Source organism: Lepus europaeus, chromosome 21 (genome assembly GCF_033115175.1).
Source record: "Lepus europaeus isolate LE1 chromosome 21, mLepTim1.pri, whole genome shotgun sequence".
NCBI lineage: Eukaryota > Metazoa > Chordata > Mammalia > Lagomorpha > Leporidae > Lepus > Lepus europaeus.
The window spans coordinates 3,166,706-3,186,117 of NC_084847.1; the positions used below are offsets into that span (position 1 = coordinate 3,166,706).

The 19,412-nt window shown below is 51.6% G+C and overlaps 1 protein-coding gene across 3 annotated transcripts in view; it reads right to left on the minus strand.

Annotated features, from left to right (window-relative positions):
* Positions 1–18,012, minus strand: part of SRL (sarcalumenin) — a 65,752-nt gene extending 47,740 nt beyond the window's left edge. For 2 of the 3 annotated variants that reach the window (XM_062179958.1, XM_062179955.1), the window contains exons 1-2: positions 17,944–18,012; positions 9,793–9,964 (exon numbers count right to left, since the gene is read on the minus strand). The gene's annotated coding sequence lies outside the window, so the exon portion shown is untranslated. Of the gene's footprint in view, positions 1–2,299; positions 2,466–9,792; positions 9,965–17,943 lie in introns of all 3 variants that reach the window. The other variant, XM_062179954.1, reaches the window with a different exon arrangement.
* Positions 18,013–19,412: the final 1,400 nt, after the last annotated feature.

A 19,412-nucleotide genomic window follows, 5' to 3' on the forward strand; every position in this document is an offset into this window, starting at 1 on the left:
AGATGGAGTGGCACACACCTCTCCAAAAACCTCTTGGATGTAATTTTCTGAAGGTTCAGCTGGGGGACAGTACCACAGCAGGGGCGGGTTGGGGAGGAGGGGTGTGGAAAAGGGAGGAAGTTAGCAGTGAGCCACAAAGAAAATGCAACCAGGAAAAAACAAGGCCTCTTGTAGGGCGGGTGCATTAAATGGTTTTATTGAGGCATAACACATGATACATTTGTAAAGGAAACAAGCTGATAAATTCTGATGTGCTTAACTGTGCGGCCGTTGCCACAATCAGGATAATGAGCAGATGCCCCGAATCTCGTACACATCCCTGCAGTCCCTTCCTCCCACCCCTTCCGGGCACCGATCTGCTCAGTCGCTATAGATCAGTCGGCATTTCCCAGGTTTTGCTGGAAATGGAATCATATCAGGTGTTTTTTATTGTTGTTTTTTTAAAGATTTATTTATTTATTTATTTATTTGAAAGTCAGAGTTACACAGAGAGAGAAGGAGAGGCAGAGAGAGAGAGAGAGCAGACAGAGAGAGAGGTCTTCCATCCACTGGTTCACTCCCCAATTGGCAGGAATGGCCGGAGCTATGCCGATCCGAAGCCAGGAGCCAGGAGCTTCTTCCGGGTCTCCCACGTGGGTGCAGGGGCCCAAGGCCTTGGGCCATCTTCTACTGCTTTCCCAGGCCATAGCAGACAGCTGGATCAGAAATGGAGCAGCCGGGCCTTGAACCGGCCCCATATGGGATTCCAGCAGTGCAGGCGGCAGATTTACCCGCTATGCCACAGCACCGGCCCCACACCAGGTGGTTTTACCTGTCTCCTTCCATGCCCACAGCCACTTTCTTATCTATTCCTGACGCGGCACGTTTCTGTAGTTCATTCCTCTCCACTATACTAAGTAGCCTTCCAGTTCATGGACAGACCATTCACCTGCTGACAGACTTATGAGTTGTTTCCAAGGTTCAGTATTACAAAGAAAACTCTGAGAACATTTGCACACAACTCAGTTTATAAATACATGCTGTCTTCTCGTGGGTGAATGCCTAGGAGTGGAATGGCTGGGTCAGACGGCAGGTGACTTTTTTCTGAGATGCTTATACCATTTTCTGTTCTGCTCACACCAGTGGTGCAGGAGACTTCCACTCCTTCCCATCCTGCAGTCTAATCCGTGGGCAGTGGTAACTCTACGGAACTTTAAGTTGTATTTTCCTAAAGATTAACGATATCGAGCATGTTTTCACGTGTATGCTTGCCATCCACGGTTTTGATTTATCTTCAGTGAAGTATTCAAATCTTCTGTCCATTTTTTAATAGGTTGTTTTGAGTTTTTTGTTGTTTTTTAAAGATTTTATTTATTTGTTTGAGAGGTAGAGTTGCAGACAGTGAGAGGAAGGAAGAGACAGAGAGAAAGGTCTTCCATCAGCTGGTTTGTTCCCCAAATGGCCGCAGTGGCCAGAGCTGAACTAATCCAAAGCCAGGAGCCAGGAGCTTCTTCCAGGTCTCCCACACAGGTGCAGGGGCCCAAGTGCTTGGGCCATCCTCCACTGCTTTCCCAGGCCGTAGCAGAGAGGTGGACTGGAAGAGGAGCAGCCAGGACTAGAACCGGTGCCCATGTAGGACGCTGGCGCCGCAGGCAGCGGATTAACCTACTGCACCACAGGACCAGCCCGTTGGAGATTTGAGTCATTCATACATGTTGGATACAGGTCTTCCAGCAGATATATGATTTGCAAATATTTTCTCCTGTCTTTTCATTCACTTAACCGCCTTTCAAAGAGCTAAAGTTCATCATTTTTTTTAAATAAAGGTTTATTTATTTATTTGAAAGTCAGAGTTAGAAAGGGAGAGAAAGAGACAGAGACAAAGACCTTCCATCTGCTGGTTCACTCCCAGATAGCCCCAACAGTCAAGGCTGAGCCATGCCAAAGCTAGGAGCCAGGAGCTTCTTCCAGGTCTCCCACTGCTTTTCCCAGGTGATTAGCAGAAAACTGGACCATAAGTGGAGCAGCCAGGACTTGAACCAGAGCCTATACAGGATGCTGGCGTCGCAGGCAGCAGCTAAAGCCACTGCATCATAATGCCAGCCCCTAAAGTCTTTCACTTTTAATAAATCTCATTTACAGTATGTTCTGTTATGAATTATACTTTTGGTGTCATATCTTAGAGCTCTTTCTTTGCCTAATTTAGGGTTATAGTATTTTCTATTTTCTTCCAGAAGCATAATAGTTTTAGGTTTTACAATTAGATCTATGATCCATTTTTCACAAGTTTCAAGAAATGAACAAAAGTTTAGAGTCTTACATATAGATATCCAGTTGCTCCAGCACCATCTGTTGAAAAGACCATCCCTTGAGGCACACACTATGGTGTAGCAGGTTAAGCCACTGCCTGCAACACTGGCACCCCATGTAGACACAAGTTCAAGTCTCAGCTGCTCCACTTCCAATCTAGCTCCCCGCTAATGGACCTGGGAAAACAGCAGATGGTCCATCTTGAGTCCATCCATGTGAGAGACGCAGAATAAGCTCCTACTCCTGACTTTGGCCTGGCCCAGACCTAGCTGTTGTAGCCATTTGGGGAGTAGACCAGCAGATGGAAGATTCTCTCTCTCGCTCTCTCTCTCTCTTTTGAATAAATCTTTTTTAAAAAAAAAAAGACTATCCCTCCCCCACTGAATCGCTTTTGCAACTTTTAAAATATTTATTTATTTGACAGGCAGAGTTACAAAAAGTGAGGGAGAGACAGAGATCAATCTTCCAACTGTTGCTTCACTGCCCAAATGGCAGCAATAGCTGGGGCTGAGCCAGGCTGAAGCCCAGAGCCGGAACTCCATCTGTCTCCCATGTGAGCAGCAGGGGCCCAAGTACTTGAACCACCTTTCACTGCTTTCTCAGGTGCATTAGCAGGGAGATGGATCAGAAGTGGAGCAGCCAGGACTCAAACCAGCACTCGTATGGGATGCCAGGTCACAGACAGGGGCTTAATCTCACAATACCCACTCCAACCCCTCACACGGTTTTCTAAAATCCACAGCACCCCCATGCCCACACAGGAATCTATTTCTGCATTGTACCCTGATCTCTGGGTCTGTTCTCTCACCAATACTCTGTCTTGATTACTGTAGTTTCCTCGGGGTCTTAAAATCAGTGCAAGTCCTGATAAGGCTGATAAGATAGCGGAAGTCCTGCAGCTTCATTCTTCTTTCTCAGAATTCCAGATAGACAAACATCTAGTTCCTTTGTATTTCCATATAAACTTTATTTTTTTTTTTAATTTATATAACTCCAAATACTAGGTTTTGGTTTATTTTTTTAAGTTATTCTATTGATCTGAAAGGCAGAGTTACAGAGAGAGAGGAGGATCTTCCATCCGCTGGTTCATTCCCCAAATGGCCACAAGCTGGGACTGGGCCAAGCTGAAGCCAGGAACCAGGAGCTTCCTCCTGATCGCCCATGTGGGCACAGGGGCCCAAGCATCTGGGCCATCCCCTGCTGCTTTCCCAGACAAATTAGCAGGGAGCTGGATCGGAAGTAGAGCAGCTGGGACTCAAACCAGCGCCCATATGGGATGCCAGCACTGCAGACAGCAGTCTTACCCACTATACCACAGTGCCAGCCCCAACTTTTCAATTTTTTAAAAACGCCTTAGTGGATTTTAATCGGGATTACAATGAATCTACAGGTAAGTTTGAAGACAACAAGATATTAGTTAGGGCTGTCTTGGTTCACTGTTGTGGAACAGAAGGCCTGAGACGGTAATTTATACAGGAAGGAAGTCTATTGAGCTCTCTGGAAGCCAGGGGGCTCAAAATCAGGCAGCTGCAGCCACAGAGGACCTCATGCAGCATCCTAACACAGAGAAGAGTGCAAGGCCCAGTAGGCATGTGTAGAGGAGACAGAACGAAGGGGCAGCCTCGCTTCATTCCTACCCGCATGCTTCCACGGGAACTGCTCCAGTCCTAGGGGGAGGAAGCACTCACTCACTGCCACAAAAATCAGCCCAGTCCTCAAGGGCAGCATGAATCCCTCCTGACAGCACACCCCTGGTGACCCAGACACCCATCAAAAGTCCCATCACCTCTCAACACTGTTACACCAGGGACCAAGTGTCAACACAAGTTTGGAGGGGACAAACCACACCCAAGTCATGGCAACGATGGGGACTTCACAGTCACATCAGTTGGGCAGTGGCAGTAGTGCTGCTGTTTGGTGAAACACCTGTCTGAACATCACTGGGAAGGTGTTTCTAACATTTTTTTAAAAAAAGATTTATTAATTTGAGGCCCCGAGATAAAGCCCCCACCTGCAGTGCCCATCGTCACATATGGGCACCAGTCGAGTCCTGGCTGCTCCACTTCTGATCCAGCTCCCTGCTAACGTGCCTGGTAAAGCAGCAGAGGATGGCCCGAGTCCTTAGGCCCCTGCACCCATGTGGGAGACCGGAAGAAGCTCCTGGCTCCTGGCTTTGGATCAGAACACCTCTGGCCATTGTGGCCATTTGGGGAGCACACCAGCTAATAGAAGACCCCTCTCTCTCTACCTTTCTCTGTAACTCTGCCTTTCAAATAAATAAAATAAATCTTTTTCAAGATTTTTTTATCTGAAAGCAGAGACAGAGACAGAGGAGAGAGATATATCTGCTGGTTCACTCCCCAAATGGCTGCAATGGTCAGGGCCAGGGCTGGGCCAGGGTGAAGCCAGGAGCTAGGAGCTTCTTCTGGCTCTCCCACAAGGGTGGCAGGGGCCCAAGGACTTGAGCCATCTCTGCTGCTTTCCCAGGCACATTAGCAGGGAGCCAGACCGGAATTGGAGCAGCCGGGACTTGAACTGGTGCCCCTAGGGGATGCTGGCACTACAGGCTGTGGCTTAACCCACTACATCACAGTGCCAGCCCTGGTATTTCTAACATTTAAAATAGTATACCATGGCCGGCGCCGCGGCTCAACAGGCTAATCCTCCGCCTTGCGGCGCCGGCACACCAGGTTCTAGTCCCGGTCGGGGCACCGGATTCTGTCCCGGTTGCCCCTCTTCCAGGCCAGCTCTCTGCTGTGGCCAGGGAGTGCAGTGGAGGATGGCCCAAGTGCTTGGGTCCTGCACCTGCATGGGAGACCAGATAAGTACCTGGCTCCTGCCATCGGATCAGCGCGGTGCGCCGGTCGCAGTGCGCGGGCCGCGGCGGCCATTGGAGGGTGAACCAACGGCAAAGGAAGACCTTTCTCTCTGTCTCTCTCTCTCACTGTCCACTCTGCCTGTCAATCAATCAATCAATCAATCAATAAAATAGTATACCGTGAGTAGAGAAGACCACATTACATATTGTGGCTGGGCCTCATCTGGTCAGCTGAAGGCTTTAGAAGACTGAGGTTTTTCCAAGGAAGAAGTTCAGCCAACCGACTGGCTTCAGACTCAAGACCACAGCATCAACTTCTGCGAAATTCCCACCCGCCAACACCCCTGCAAACACCAGACCTGCCAACCCTTACAATCTCTGCCTAAAAATACACATCTTACCGGTTCTGTTTCTCTAGAGAACCGAATCTTCCAATCCATGTATGGCTCTGGGGAGGGGTGCACTATAGGGGAGGAGGTAGGAGGTGGTCCTGGGGGAGGAAAGGAACCAGAAGTCCATGAAGCGGCTCCTGTGGGCTAGGCACTGCAATATGACGAGTGGCGGGCACATCTTCACCACTTCACAATGAGGTGCCAGCCACAGGGCTGAAAGTGCTCGCTGGCATCATACAACTAGGAACGAAGTTGTCTGGACTGGAATCCACAACCACCTAATGCATTAAGCCCATGACTTCCCAGCAATCCAAGTTAAAAGGAATCACCATGGCAGGGAAAGGGGGTTGGGAGTTACGGGGCACATGTTGAAGGGTCAAAGCAAGCCCCAAGAACCCACATCCAACCAGAAGGAAAGAGTGAGCCTAGCACTGCTCAGATTGAAACACACCCTTGTACATCATGTTCACAACAGCCTAAGTGTCATCAGTAGGTACATCCGTATATGAAGTTCTAACACAACCTACAACAATGATCAAACCTGACAACGTTACAGTAAGTGAAAAAAGCCGGCTGTTCTCTCGTGCACTGGGAGGCAGCCTGTCAGATTTCTCTCACTCATCAATAAACCTCCTCCCTTATTCCAGTGTTTGGTGTGTTTTGTGGTGGCCTTTCTTTTCATTGGTACCAAAACACAGGGCCAGGCTGTCCCATTGATCTTGCTCTCCCCTGGGGGATGTGAGCCGCTTCGGAATCCTGGACTTCTGCCAACCACAAAACTCACCACCCTTGGATCTCCTTCTTCACCACCGAACGCTCTGCGATCTCCATCCACACTGGCCCTCCAAAATTCCTAAGTGTTTACAGGAAGTGATAATGCAATGAACCAAACCCTTCACCAACCAGGCAGTCAACCAAATGCTACCACAGGGATATATATACTTGGCTCCCTACCCAGGACATCACAACTTTAGACATTGCCCATGCCAACGGAGAGTAACTTGTCACCTCATGTCAGCAGGAAGCAGCTAGAGAAGATAGATCATTGTCCCTCCATCCCTCCTGGACTTTCGGGGCTGATATAATCCCACACAACACTTGCTTTATAAAGAAACAAAAGCGGGTTCTGCCGCTGTGGCATAGTGGGTAAAGCCACTGCCTGCAGTGCCAGCATCCCATATAGGCACTGGTTCCAGTCCTGGTTGCTCCACTTCTGATCCAGCTCTCTGCTATGGCCTGGGAAAGCAGTAGAAGATGGCCCAAATCCTTGGGCCCCTGCACCCACATGGGAGACCTGGAATAAGCTCCTGGCTCCTGGTTTCCAATCAGCACAGCTCTGGCCGTTGCTGCCATTTGAGGAGTGAACCAGTGGATGGAAGACCTCTCTCTCTCTCTCACTCTCTCTCTCTCTCTGCCTCTCTGTAACTCTGCCTTTCAAATAAATAAATCTTTTTAAAAAATAAGTAAGTAGAAAACAAAAGGGGGAATGTTAGTAAAATGGTACCATCTTCCTGAGCCCAGCCTGGCTTACTAGAAGTCAGGTGACCAAATGGCCCAATCACAAGTGTCAGGTCCACCCCCACCCTAACGGGCTTTGCTGCTCCCACTTCCTTACCTCTGCAAAGCTATGTGAGACTGTTCTCCCAGTACAGGCTGCTATTCTCTCTGTGCACAGGGAGGCAGCCTGTCGGGTTTCCTCCACCTGACAATAAACCTTTTCTTTTTTTTCTTTTTTTTATAGAAAACTTTGATTTAATAAATATAAATTTCAAAAGTACAACTTTTGGATTACAGCAGTTCTTCCCCTCCTAACCACCCTACCCTCCTACCCGCAAGCCATCCCATCTCCTACTCTCTCTCCCATCCCATTCTTCATTAAGATTCATTAAGCCTTTTCCCTTAAAAAAAATAAAAGTGAAATAAGCCAGATACAAAAGGACAACATATTCATCTCCCAGGGCTGCCTCAACAAAATACCGCAAGTTAGGCGGTGTAAACTCTCTCCGGGCACACATCAACAAGAAGCTAGCGAGGAAGCAGAGTTGAACTTAAACACAGGCACTCCAATATGGGACACAGGGGTCTCATGCAGTTATCTTAACTCCTGCATCAAATGTCTACCCTCAGTTATTCCTATAAAAGCCCTATCTCCAAACACTCATATTCTGAAGTACTTGGAGTTAAGTCCAACATATGGATTGGGGAGGGCAGAGGGAAGGTGGACATAATTCAGTCCAGAAGAGACAAATGTGAAGTGATTCCATTTACATGAGGTACTAGAAAAGTCAAATTCATAGACAGGAAACAGAATGGTTATTGCAAGGAACCGGGGAAGGAGGAGTGGGTGTTGGATGGTATGGTTTCTGCCTGAGATAATAAAAAAGCTCTGGAGATGGATGATGGTGATATTTGCACAACAACATGAATGTTCTTAATGTTGTCGAACTGTACACTTCCAAATGATTAAAATGGTAAGCTTTGCATTATGTACGAACTACAATTTTTTTTTAAACTGAAGAAGAATAAAGTACTCTGTTTTGTAAATGAGTGATGTAAAAAGGAAGACTCCACTGAAAACGAACTGAAGTCACAAATTCTCAAACAGACCTCACCTCCTCTGTGAAATCCCCACACTGGCTTCACCCCATGTCACCCACCACCACCACTGACTTCTGATCTCAGAGCCTGCCCTTCTGCCAGCTCAGCCTCAGACAGAAGCTGCTAGTGACCTCAGCCCAAGGGTCCCCGGCCTATCATTCCCAACTTAGACCTGCTCCTGACGTCTCAGGCAGATGTTCTTGAGTGAACAGGAACAAAGTATGCTTACGCTTTTTCCGACCAAATGAGGAGAGGCCCAGGAGCTGGCAAGTCACCACCAGTCACTGACCTCTACTTGGAGGACCCATCAGTTCCATCTCAATTGCAAAAGTGCTGCTGTATGAAAGAGATGTGCCTCTTTCATAGTCTCAGGCGTATACATGCCACCCAGACTGAGCAAGGCTCAGAAACCACGGCCCATGTACACCACCGTCGCACCTCATCAGTAAGCACAGAAGCATCAGGAGGCCGGGTTACACTTGTGACACTGGTGGTGTGCACCACCTGACTTCACAAACACCAGGCAGCTCTGAGAAAGCTGGCAGAGGGTGTTGCCACTTAACGAGGAACACTGCCCAACTGTCTACTGGGTAACTCATGGGCACTGGTCAGTGAGCAGACACAACAAACACTGCCGAAAGCAAGAGTGGAGCCACTCCCAGCATTCATGCATTTCAACTGGGCTACTATGGAGTTCTAGAGACAAGAAAGCTGTCACAGCAGCCTGTCATCGTGAAGGTCAAGTTCTTCAGAGAAGATCATGAGAGGTAAGGGCGTCTGGAGGTCACAAGGAGGGAAGTCCATTAAATGGCCGTGAATGCTGGGTTGGGCATCTGCATCCCATAGTGCAGTGCCTGAGCTTCAGTCTCAGTTCTGCTTCCAACTCCAACTTCCTGCCAATATGTATAACTGGGAGGCAGCAAGTGATGGCTCCAGTACTTGGGTCCCTGCACCCATGTCTCAGTTCTGGGCTCCTGGCTTTGGATGGTTGTTGCAGGCATTTGGGGAATGAACCAGCAGATGGAAGATCTCTCCCTATGTCTCTCTGTCTCTTTCTGCCTTTCAAATAAAAATCAGTAAATTAAAAATTTTTTAATTATTTTTTAAAATGCTAACAAATGTGGAAAGAAAGAAAAGACAGAAAAAAATCTTGGCTTGTTCTATGGGTTCTAGAGAGCAACAGGAGGGTTTCATGGGCAAGGGCTACACAAGAAACATTTTAGCTCAACGTGAAGGTGAATTTTTAGGTTAAAGCTAATAAAAGGTAGGGCCGGCACTGTGCCACAGTGGGTTAAGTCCTGGCTTGCAGTGCTGGCATCCCAAATGGGTACTGGTTCGCGTCCTGGCTGCTCCACTTCCAATCCAGCTCCGTACTAACAAGCCTGGGAAGGCAGAAGAGGATGGCACAAGTCCTTGGGCCTCTGCACCCATGTGGAAGATCCAAAAGAAATTCTTGGCTCCTGGCTTTAGCCTGGCCTAGCCCTGGCCCCACCATTGCAGCCATTTCGGGAACGAACGAGCAGATGGAAGATCTCTCTCTACTTCTCTGTTACTTTACCTTTCAAATTAATAAATAAATCTTTAAATAAGTTTTAAAAAGCTAATGAGGGGTGAGTACCCTTTTCCCAAATGGCTCCAGGAGAGACCAGGTGCTCAGGGTAGGACACTGTGCCAATGGCTCCCTTCCCAGCTTACCCTGCGAGCGTGGGTCTCAGGTGGATGTCTTCCAGGAGGCCTTCCCCAACACCCTGCACATCCTTTCTTCCCGAGCACGGGCCTCCCCGGTTTCTGCAGGAAGCATTTTCCTGTGCCTCTGTCAGCGTCCACTCAGCCCATGTCCATGTCCTCATGTGAGTCTCCAGTGTCCCTGCACAGGTTGAGACAGAGAGTGATAAGGGATTTATCTAGCAAGAGGTGTCCTTGTGCAAAAGATGTTCTGACAGTGGGACAAGTCACAGGTGAGGAATGGCCCCTGGAAGCTGGGGGCTGTTGAAGGAAAGCAGGGGTCTTGCCACACCCTGTCTCAGCCATGCAGGAGGGCTCCTCACGACCCCCTAGTCTCCCATGTCCACTGCACATGGTGGCTCATCCCGAAGTGCTCCTGTCAAGGAACAGACACCCCTTTGCCCGGGTGGAGAAATTTCCGGGGCACAGCTCAAAGTCCGACATCGGAGATCCGTGGGGAAGCTGGGTGGCCCTCAGGACCTAAGTCTCCAGCGTTGTCAAATAGGGTGGCCAACCTCACAGAACTACTGAGATGCTGGCAGGGGACTACTGGAACTGTTCACTGAGTCGCAGCACCCACACTGCTACGTGCATGAGTCACGAGTGTGCAGCTCCGGCAGGGTTGGTTGGGAGACCACAAGAAAGGCCACCGCCTCTAGAACCAGACTTGATATTTTATAGTTCCGGGCACATAGTTCCTGTAGCTCAGTCCCTCTCCAGCAGCTGATCTGCTAGATCAATGCACAACTCAACACAGGTCCTCAAGGGTCTGGGAAAACCAAGTCAGATCCTGAACAGCCCAGGCATCTGGGTTGAGATTTCTTCTACCTGTCACTAAAATAAACAAAGTCTGGTTGAAAAGTCAAAGTGGAGGTTTAGTCAGCTCATCAAACTGAAGACACAAGCTGGGAAACAACCAGGCACTTGCCTGAGTGGGTATTCTGTAAGCCCGAGTCTGCTACAGGGCTGTCAATTTTGTACAAGGTGGGTGCTCACTAACTTTTATGTGGTTATCAATCACAATGAAAATAAAAGACTACCACACTGCAAATCAAAGAATACCCCCTTGGGGCTGGCACTGTGGCGTAGCAGTGCCAGCATCCTATATGGGCGCCGGTTCGAGTCCCGGCTGCTCCACTTCCAATCCAGCTCTCTGCTATGGCCTGGGAAAGCAGTAGAAGATGACTCAAGTCCTTGGGCCCCTGCACCCACGTGGGAGGCCCAGAGGAAGCTCCTGGCTCCTGGCTTCAGATCAGAGCAGCTCCGGCTGTTGCGGCCACTTGGGGAGTGAACCAGTGGATGGAAGACCTTTCTTCTCTCCCTCTGCCTCTCTGTAACTGTCTTTAAAATAAATAAATCTTTTTTTTTTTTTTTTTGACAGGCAGAGTGGACAGTGAGAGAGACAGAGACAGAGAGAAAGGTCTTCCTTTTGCCATTGGTTCACCCTCCAATGGCCGCTGTGGCCAACACGCTGCGGCCGGCGCATCGCGCTGATCCGAAGCCAGGAGCCAGGTGCCTCTCCTGGTCTCCCATGGGGTGCAGGGCCCAAGCACTTGGGCCATCCTCCACTGCACTCCCGGCCATAGAAGAGAGCTGGCCTGGAAGAGGGGCAACCAGGACAGAATCCGGTGCCCTGACCGGGACTAGAACCCAGTGTGCCAGTGCCGCAGGCGGGAGGATTAGCCTATTGAGCCGCGGCACCGGCCAATAAAATCTTTTTAAAAATTAGTTAACATGGGCCGCCTGCGGCACCGGCACCCCTGGTTCTAGTCCCGGTTGGGGCGCCGGGTACTGGTTCCGGTTGTCCCTCTTCCGGTCCAGCTCTCTGCTGTGGCCCGGGAGGATAGCCCGGGTGCTTAGATTCCTGCATCCATATGGGAGACCAGGAGGAGGTGCCAGGCTCCAGGCTTCGAATCGGCGCAGTGCCGGCCATGGTGGCCATTAGGGGAGTGAACCAACGGAGGGAGGATTTTCTCTCTGTCTCTCTCTCACTGTCTAACTCTGCCTGGCAAAAAAAAAAAAAAAATTAGTTAACAGATGTGATTACTGATGACGGAGGTGCACCCCACGCTCACTGCCATATTCCATATGTTCTATATGCAGAGACACAAAGACACAAACAGTGGCCTCCTTAATCACGTTTCCTACAATGGTCCTAAGACCAAAAGCTCACTCCTCACTCATGGGTAGAATCTGCTGGAAGGTCCTGTTACCTGGGAGTGAGCGCAGGGTGTCTTCGTGGCATGGACAGCATCCCAGCTGACTTTGGCCTCTGCAGCCACCATTGCACTCATGCCCTCCACATCACCTACAGTACACTCCCGCTCATCTTGGAAACACTGGGTTTTCTATCTTGGAAGGGCCCATAATCACTCCTGCATAACGCGGACAGATATTCATCCAACCTCTGCTTGAATACCCTCAGGGACAGGGAGCTCACTACCAGAGAGCAACAGCTCTGCTGTTCTGAATCCAGAGTGGGCCCACAACTAGCGCAGTGCTGCAGATCTCCCCACCTGGTGTCTCAACTTCCCACTGAAAGTCAGGGACAGACAGCACAAGGGTGCCGTGGAAAATGTGCACGGCCTCTCCCCTGACAGCAAGCAACGCTCCCCCAACTCTCCTTCAGGACCTGTCCAGCCTCACTGGCATTTCTCTCTCCCACAAAAGTACAGCAATTTTTGTCAATTCCCTTTGCAGCCAGACTTTTCAAAGCAGTGTCCTCACCTAGGACAGCAAACTCCTATCAACAGACCAACCTCTGATGTCTGCATAGCACCTGCAGCCTTCCCAGATCAGCTGCCTGTTTCCTATTGATTTAACCCTGAGAATATCCATCGATACGGGCCCATGCAGGGGGAATCTGTGACTTGGCCCCCTAATTCAGGAAGCTCTGCAGCTGTCACTCTGAGCTCCTTTTTCAACACGTGGGGTGGGTGGAGGGAGAGTGGTTTGGGGAGCTCATTCCTCTCTACAGCTGCCGGATTTAGGGCTGGTCATACCCCCTCTGCTCAGTCAGCACACGTTCTTGTCAATCAACACAAGAAACCTGCGACTCAGCTAGGCAAGAGAAGAAAGGGGGCGAAGGCAGAGGAGGGACGAACTCCACCAGCACCCCAACACTTGGAGGGCACACAGGAGGACTCAAGAGGGCATGAAAAAGACAGATGCTACAAGGCCAACAGCATGGAGGAAAGCAGAGAGGCGGCTGGGTACACAGGCAGCGGATGGGCTTGGGTGCGGACAGAGAGGACAGACAGGAACCAGAGCCAGCAAATCAGAGGCTAAGGACAGCGTGGTCAGCCAGCTCAGAGCGGCAGCTTGAGGATTTGCGTATGCTTTACATACTGGTCTAGGGCCAGTCAGTCAACACCTAAGGAGGCCAAGGTCACAAGAAGAGTCCCCTCTTCCTCTAGGCAGCCCCTCAAACAGCTAACAGAACTGATGCACTGCTTTGTGGCATGGCCAAAAACAACCCCGACTCAGGATACATAACCCGTGGTATGCTAGAGAATGCAAAAATATAAATTCATAAAAATATAAATCCCAAGAACTCATGAAACTCAGCAAGAAAGTACAAACTGGAAATAGCAGAAGCAAAACAGGAAGGCACATAAAACACAGCCATTGGTAAGGAAACAGAAAAACAAGGGATCCTATATATTTAAATCCCCCACTTGTGTGTAACTTGACCACTTGCCCTATTCACACTGTCCTCAAAATACGAACAAACCGAATGCTTGGGACGAGTGGACTTATTTAGGCTACTGAGACGCGGCAAGAATCTCTTCTGAGAATCCTCATAAAGGAGGCAAAGTGTAATCGATCCTTGAGAACATTCTCAGAGCAGACAATATACATTTCCCATGAAGCTTTATCTGAGACCTTTCAAATAAAACAGGGGAAAGCCACCGGGAACCAAGGATGGTCGGCCTCCACTACCACAGAGGGTTGACGATACACACTTAGGATGAATCTCCTGAACGCCACGTTGCCACCTCACACGCTATCGGAACGAGGGAACGCTGGCACAACTGTTTGGGAGAGGGCATCCAATAATGTAGTCCTAATAGTTCTAACCTGGAAACAGTGTCAGTGTCCAGCACTAAATAAACTGATACATTCATACACTGGAACAGTGCTTAGCAATGCAAACTAGTAACGTGCACAAAAACATAAATGAATGACAGAGACGTTACGCTGAGCAAAAGCAGCCAGACAAGAGCCAGAGTTGTAAAACACAGCAGGTTGAGTCCCAGCTGCTCCACTTCTGATCCAGCACCCTGATAATGCACCTGGGAAAGTAGCAAAAGTGTTTGGGCCCCTGCCACCCACATGTGAGACCCAGATGGAGTTCCAGGCTCCTGGCTTTGGCCTGGCCCAGCCTTGGCCATTGCTGCCATTTGGGAAGTGAACCAGCAGATGGAAGCTCTGTCTCTTCCTTTCTCTCTATAACTCTGCCTTTCAAATAACTAAAATTAAAAAAAAAAAAAAGACAAAAATAATATATATGCTGTATGATGTATATGAAGTTCTAAAACAGTCAAAACTAATTTATGGGGCCGGAGGTGTGGCATAATGGGTAAAGCCGCTGCTGCAGCACCACCATCCCATATGGGTGCCGGTTCGAGTCCCGGCTGCTCCACTTCTGACCCAGCTCTCTGCTATCACCTAGGAAGGCAGTGGAAGATGGCCCAAGTCCTTGTCGCCATCTTAGATGTTTGTGGCCCCTGCACCTGTGTGGGAGACCCGGAGGAAGCTCCTGGCTTCGGATCAGCACAGCTCCAGCTGTTGTGGCCAACTGGGGAGTGAACCAGCAGACAGAAGACCTCTTTCACTCTCTCTGCCTCTCCTTCTCTCTGTGTAACTCTGACTTTCAAGTAAATAAATAAATCTTTAAAAAATTTCAGGATGGCCGGTGCCGCGGCTCACTAAGCTAATACTTCACCTGCGGCGCCGGCATGCCGGGTTCTAGTCTCAGTTGCCAATCTTCCTGTCCAGCTCTCTGCTGTGGCCCAGGAGTGCAGTGGAGGATGACCCAGGTCCTTGGGCCCTGCACCCGCATGGGAGACCGGGAGGAAGCACCTGGCTCCTGGCTTCGGATCGGCACAGCGCCGGCCATGGCGGCCATTTGGGGGGTGAACCAACAGAAAAAGGAAGACCTTTCTCTCTGTCTCTCTCTCTCACTGTCTAACTCTGCCTGTCAAAAAAAAAAAAAAAATTCAGGAATAGGGTATATTAAAAAAAAATCTTTAAAAAAACACTAATTTATGATGATGGTAATTAAAACCACAGTGAGGGGGCAGGCAATGCAGCCCAGTGGACTAAGCCGTATCCCATATCAAAGTGCCTGGTTTCAGTCCCAGCTACTTGACGTCCGATCATGAAGCATCTGGGAAGGCAGCAGGATGGCTCTGTACTCGGGTCCCTGCCCTCCCCTGGGAGACCTGGGTGCAGTTCTGGACCAGTGGCTTTGGCCCAGCCCAGTTCTAAGCTGTGGCAGGCATTTGGGGACTGAGCCAATAAACAAAAGATCTCTCTCGCTCATTCTCATTTTGCCTTCCAAATAAATATTTAATTAAAAAAAAAAAAAGACCCCACAGTAACAGCCCACTCTACAACAACCAATATGCCTAAAAATCACTGTCATCATCTGACAACATTAAAGACTCACGAGGATATAAAGCAACAGAGGGGACCGGCGCCATGGCGCAGTAAGTTAATCCTCAGCCTGTGGCGCCAGCATCCCATATGGGCGCCAGTTCTAGTCCTGGCTGCTCCTCTTCCAGTCCAGCGCTCTGCTATGGCCTGGGGAAGCAGTGGAAGATGGCCCAAGTCCTTGGGCCCCTGCACCCACATGGGAGACCCAAAAGAAGCTCCTGGCTTCAGATCGGCGCTGTTGCAGCCATCTGGGGAGTGAACCAGCAGATGGAAGACTTTTATCTCTCTGTCTCTCCCTCTTACTGTCTGCAACTCTACCTTTCAAATAACTAAAATCTAAAAAAAAAAAAAAAAAAGCAAGCAGGGCCTTCATTCACAACTGGTACAAAACGGTACAGAACTGCATGTACACACGCATGAACACACACGGACAGGAATACGTAAGAGGGACAGAGTGAACAAGCCCCAGGTCGGCCTGCTCCAGTGTCAACGGCCTGGCTTTTCTTTTTGACAGGCAGAGTGGACAGTGAGAGAGAGAGACAGACAGAAAGGTCTTCCTTTGCCATTGGTTCACCCTCCAATGGCCACCGTGGCCAGCGCACTGTGCTGATCCCAAGGCAGGAGCCAGGTGCTTCTCTTGGTCTCCCATGGGGTGCAGGACCCAAGCACTTGGGCCATCCTCCACTGCCTTCCCGGGCCACAGCAGAGAGCTGGCCTGGAAGAGGGGCAACCGGGACAGGATCCGGCGCCCCGACCGGGACTAGAACCCGGTGTGCCAGTGCTGCAAGGCGGAGGATTAGCCTAGTGAGCCGCGGCACCAGCCTGGCCTGGTTTCTACCCTACACTTCAGCTGTACAAGATGCCTGGTCTGGAAAAGGCTACGGGAGAGGTGCGGGCTCTTTTTGTACACTTCTATAATTACTTCAACATATAACAAGATTTGGGGCTGGCATCGTGGCTCACTTGGTTAATCCTCCACCTGCAGCACTGGCATCCCATATGGGTGCCGGTTCTGTCCCGGTTGCTCCACTTAGTCCAGCTCTCTGCTGTGGCCAGGGGAAGCAGTAGAGGATGGCCCAAGTGCTTGGGCCCTGCACCCACGTGGGAGACCGGGAAGAAGCTCCTGGCTCCTGGGTTCGGATCAGCACAGCTCTGACTGTTGCAGCCATTTGGAGAGTGAACCAACGGAAGGAAGAATTTTCTCTCTCTCACTGTCTGTAACTCTACCTGTCAGATAAATAAATAAAAATCTTTTTTAAAAAATGTAACGAGATTAAAAGAAAATAAGCCTGCAGGAGAGAAGTGTGGAACAGAGGCTAGGTCACCGCTTGGGACACCCGCAGTGTGAACCCCATTTTAAAGATTTATCTATTTGAAAGTCAGAGTTACACAGAGAGGAACGGCAGAGAGAGAGAGAGAGAGAGAGAGAGAGAGAGAGAGAGAGAGAGAGAGAGGTCTTCCATCCTCTGGTTCACTCCCCTATTGGCAGCAACGGTTGGAGCTGTGCCGATCAGAAGCCAGGAGCCTGGTCTCCCACATGGGTGCAGGGGCCCAAGCACGTGGGCCATCTTCCACGACTTTCCCAGACCATAGCAGAGAGCTGGGTGGGAAGCGGAGCAGCAGGGACTCGAACCGGCGCCCAAGAGCTGCCGGCACTGCAGGAGGCGGCTCCACCGGCAGCGCCCCGGCACCAGCTATTGTTTAACTCCAGCTGCCTTCCGGAGCCACACGGAGGCCCAGGCTCCTGGCTTCACACCGGTCCGCCCAGCGGGGCCTGTCGTGGGCGTCTGGGGATTGACCGGCGGACCGAGGAGCTCCGTCCACCTGACAATGAGGAACGGCAGGCGGCACGAGGGGTACCGGCCGCACGGCGCCGGCTCCGCACCCCGCCCCACGCAGCTTTTTTTTTTTTGACAGGCAGAGTGGACAGTGAGAGAGACAGAGAGAAAGGTCTTCCTTTGCCATTGGTTCACCCTCCAATGGCCGCCGCGGCCGGCGCATCTCGCTGATCCGAAGGCAGGAGCCAGGTGCTTCTCCTGGTCTCCCATGGGGTGCAGGGCCCAAGCACTTGGGCCATCCTCCACTGCACTCCCTGGCCACAGCAGAGAGCTGGCCTGGAAGAGGGGCAACCGGGACAGGATCGGTGCCCCGACCGGGACTAGAACCTGGTGTGCCGGCGCCGCAAGGCGGAGGATTAGCCTAGTGAGCCACGGCGCCGGCTCCACGCAGCTTCTTAAAAACGGCCGCGGCGAGCGTCGCCCCGTCAGGAGAACGCGGACGAGCGGCGTCCTCCCACGCGCCCGCTCTGGACGCCAGGGCCGCAGCGGCCCCTCGAGCGTCCTTTCCGACGCCCCCGCCCAGGCGGCGACGACGGCGCGTCCCGCGAACGGCGTCTCGTGGAGACCCCCGTCAGCAGTGGCTTCCAGGGCAGCGCGGGCTCCAGCCCCACAGCCCCCTCACCCGTCCGCGCGGGAACCTCGGCGGCGTGCGTGGGAGCTCCAAGGGGGCGGGGCCGGAGGCGGCCGCGCGCGCAGACGGACTGAGGCACCAAGGAGCATGCGCGCCGAGTGAGCGGCGCGGGGGGCGGGGCGAGTCCGGGAAGAGGCGGGGCCGCGGCCGCGCTCTTGACTTCCGCCGCCTGCGGAGGAGGACCTCTTTCCCTCGCTGGGCGCGCGGCGGTGGGGGGGGGGGGATTTCCCTGACCCCGCCCCCAAGGCGCGTCTCTAGCCTATGGGATCTGAGCAGTCCGCAGAGACCGGAAGGAGGCGGAATCTCCGCCTTCGCTGGGGCCAGGCGCCTGGGCCCGCAGCGCCCTCTGTTGGTCCTCTTAAGAACAGCACGAAAGCCGTCGGGCTTGTTGTTTGACATACGGCCCGGAAGGGGGCGCTCTGCTAGCCTTGGGGGAGGGTTCCGCAGCCAGATACAGCCCTAAGCCTCATTTAGCTGGAAAAGCCTGCGTACGGTGTGACTCCACCGAAGTGGCAGTTTGGAAAGAACCAGACTGTAAGCAACAGGGATCAGGGAGGTGGCCAGGGGCAGGCCTGACCACCAGGGGCCTAGGGGAGCGAGAGTGAGGGGAAGGTGCTAGTGCCCGTGCAACCCGATGCATCTGTCAGAACGTGCAGAACTGAACACCAGGGTGTGCGGGGGTTATTTACCGAGTGTCATGACACTCTCTGGTAGCTACCGGAGACTGGGACGAGGAGGAGGGGTGACCACTGGGTGGCTCAGGGGCTCCCCTTGGAGCAGTGGAGACCGCTTGGAACCAGCTGGGCCGCACAGCACCATGCATGCACTCCACAGAAGACAGCAACGTGTTAGGAGTTTCAGCTGCAAAGAAGTATTAGAAATTCCAGAACAAACGAGAGAAATCGCCGGCTCCTGTGAGGGCTCTCTTGCTGCTGGTCTCAGCCCTCCAGAACCGGCCACGGTGAGCACACAGAAAAGCAGGCCGAGGGGCCCAGGCCTCTTGCGCTGTCTGGCCGGGAGGCTGACACAGCTTCGACGAATGCAATGCCCTTGTGCCGCTGAGGCTCCGAGAAAGGGGCGTAGGCGTAGAACTGACCACCAGCCATACCCCTGCTACAGGTAAGGGGACCGAGGCGGGACAAAGCCCAGGGCCTGCACAGGACGCCCGAACACCTACGGCATCCCTTCCCCAGGTGTGGGGAACCCAGGGCTCAGTGCCTTGGCTCTCCCTGCGTCCCCCCACCCAGAGCACCTCCCAACTCCGCAGAACACCAAATGACCCCCCTGGCATCTGGGGACCCCAATCTCACTGCAACTTCATGCTCATCCAGTTCTCTCTGGATCTGGGAACCCCAAGAACACCCCTACTCCAACCCAAGTCCCTGTCCCGCGTCCAGGTCCCCAACACAGCACACTCCCAGGAGCCACAGGATCTAAAAAACCAAGTACAAACTTTATTT